Below are 2,500 nucleotides of genomic sequence, written 5' to 3'. Positions count from 1 at the left end.
GTATGTGTGTGTGTGTGTGTGTGTGTGTGTGTGTGTGTGTGTGTGTGTGTGTGCATCATTAGTATAGTTATTTATATTATTCGAATTCTTTTTTCGTCCGACCACCTTCAGTATATCAAAGACGCCTCTCCTTCCTCCTCTGTGAGCAAATTCCTGAAACTAAGCGCATTAGAGTACAATGAAAGAAGAAAAAAAAAGGGACTCGAGGCAATTAATTAATTTCCCGATAATGTTCAAGGCAAGTTCGCTTAAATGAAAGTAATACCCTATTAAATATTATTCGCACGGAAGCATCTTCAGTTTTTAAAGGTCAGGGCGGCAGTTTAATTACGGTCTGTAACAAGCAGTTCAACCTTTTAGATTGTTTAAAGATCTGGGAGAGATAATAGATAGCGTTTACTAATTTGATATTAAGGCCTTTATTACATCAGTGTCAATCACGAATGATCTGACAGCAGCTGCAGGGAGTGTGGGAGAGAACGAGAGATTGGAGGGACAATTTTTATTTTCGCCTGTGCTTTAGCGAGTAAGGATTGTCTTGTGAGCAGATTGTAGGATTTTTGCGTAGAAATTGGGCGGCTGACTATTTGAACCATGATGCAACGATATTAGGTATTATATCGCACACACACACATACATGTGTGTATGTGTTTATATATATCTATATACAATTGAAAAAAAATATATTTTCCTTTTATAGGATTTTTTTGTTATATATTTGTTTTCTGTTTTTCTGATTATGTCTCCCGAAATGCGAGAAGTTTCATGGACAAAATGCATGATTTTACCTTTACTATTTACAAATCTAATAAACCATTATGAAGAAAGTTTTTAATGGTTACCTATATTTGTATGTATATGAAAATGTGATTTTGTGTATATGTGCGCACGCGTGTGTGTGTGTGTGTGTCTACGTGTATGTACGTATGTATATATATGAACACATATATTTTGCAACCTTATTTACCATAACAGTATAAGCAGGAGGCGAATTGGAATCATCATAAATCTATTTTAAACCAAAAACTTTATTTTAAAAAATCTATGAACGTTAAAAGCTTGAAACACTTAAGACGCTAAGACAACGATAAAAAAACAACAACAAAAAAACGAACGAACGAACGAAAGAAGGAAAGAGAGAGAGAGAGAAAGATAGAAAAAAAAAGAAAACACATTTCCAAGGCGTCTGTTAATCTCGAAAGGGAAATCATAAACTGTTAAAGCATCTTCATCTCGGGAGGTAATTAACGGCAAATTTTCCCTGTGACTTTACAGTTCTCATTTCAAGGGAAAAAGGGAATTGAATTTGGAGCGCGTTAACTTCCCATGTGAAATATTGTTGAATGGGCCTTCTTTTCAGTCATACGTACGAACACACACACACCGAATGTAGACGCACACACACGCACACATGGAAAGAGAGAGAGAGAGAGAGAGAGAGAGAGAGAGAGAGAGAGAGAGAGAGAGAGAGAGAGAGAGAGAGAGAGAGAGAGAGAGAGAGAGAGAGAGAGAGGGAGAGATAGAGATAGAGATAGATAGATAGATAGAGAGAGAGAGAGAGAGAGAGAGAGAGAGAGAGAGAGAGAGAGAGAGAGAGAGAGAGAGAGAGAGAGAGAGAGAGAGAGAGAGAGAAATAGACAAATTGATGGATAAACAGACAAATAGAATAAATAAATCTGAAGGGTACGCCCAGCTGATGATTGGTCGACGTGTAACGGTCATAGCGTTTCCTGAGATGGCTGACGAAACTCTCCAGTAATCACACGGGGATTGAACCAATACATCTTGTTTACTTCAGGATCCTCTCTCTCTCTTTCTGCCTGTCTCTCTCTCTCTTTCTGTCTGTCTCTCTCTCTCTTTCTGTCTGCGTCTCTTTCTCTTTCTGTCTGTCTCTCTTTCTCTTTCTGTCTGTCTCTCTTTCTCTTTCTGTCTGTCTCTCTTTCTCTTTCTGTCTGTCTCTCTTTCTCTTTCTGTCTGTCTCTCTTTCTCTTTCTGTCTGTCTCTCTCTCTCTTTCTGTCTGCCTCTCTTTCTCTTTCTGTCTGTCTCTCTCTCTCTTTCTGTCTGCCTCTCTTTCTCTTTCTGTCTGTCTCTCTTTCTCTTTCTGTCTCTCTCTCTTTCTCTTTCTGTCTGTCTCTCTTTCTCTTTCTGTCTGTCTCTCTTTCTCTTTCTGTCTGTCTCTGCCTGTCTCTGTCTTTCCTTCTCTCAATATCTGTGTTTGTCTGTCTGTTTGTCACTCTCTGTCCCTGATTGTATCTCTTTCTCTCTATATCTCTGTTTGTCTCTCTCTGTCCCTGATTGTCTCTCTTTCTCTCTATTTATCTACCTATATATCTCTATTACCCCCCCCCCTCTCACTCTCTCTCTCTCTCTTTCTCTCTCTCTAATCTATCCCCCCCTCTTTGTTTTTCTTGGTCATGTCTCTGTCTCTCTCTGTCCCTTTCTCTCTATTTGTCTATCTATATATCTGTATTACCCCACCCCCTCTCTCTCTAATCTAT

At 38.9% G+C, this 2,500-nt stretch overlaps 1 protein-coding gene across 1 annotated transcript in view; it reads left to right on the top strand.

The window, feature by feature from the left end:
- Positions 1 to 2,500, top strand: part of LOC125035877 — a 30,527-nt gene that overhangs the window by 6,778 nt on the left and 21,249 nt on the right. The gene's annotated exons all lie outside the window — the stretch shown is intronic.

This window comes from Penaeus chinensis, chromosome 20 (assembly GCF_019202785.1).
Source record: "Penaeus chinensis breed Huanghai No. 1 chromosome 20, ASM1920278v2, whole genome shotgun sequence".
NCBI lineage: Eukaryota > Metazoa > Arthropoda > Malacostraca > Decapoda > Penaeidae > Penaeus > Penaeus chinensis.
Note: the sequence above shows the minus strand (reverse complement) of the source record. Positions and strands in the feature narration are given on the sequence as shown.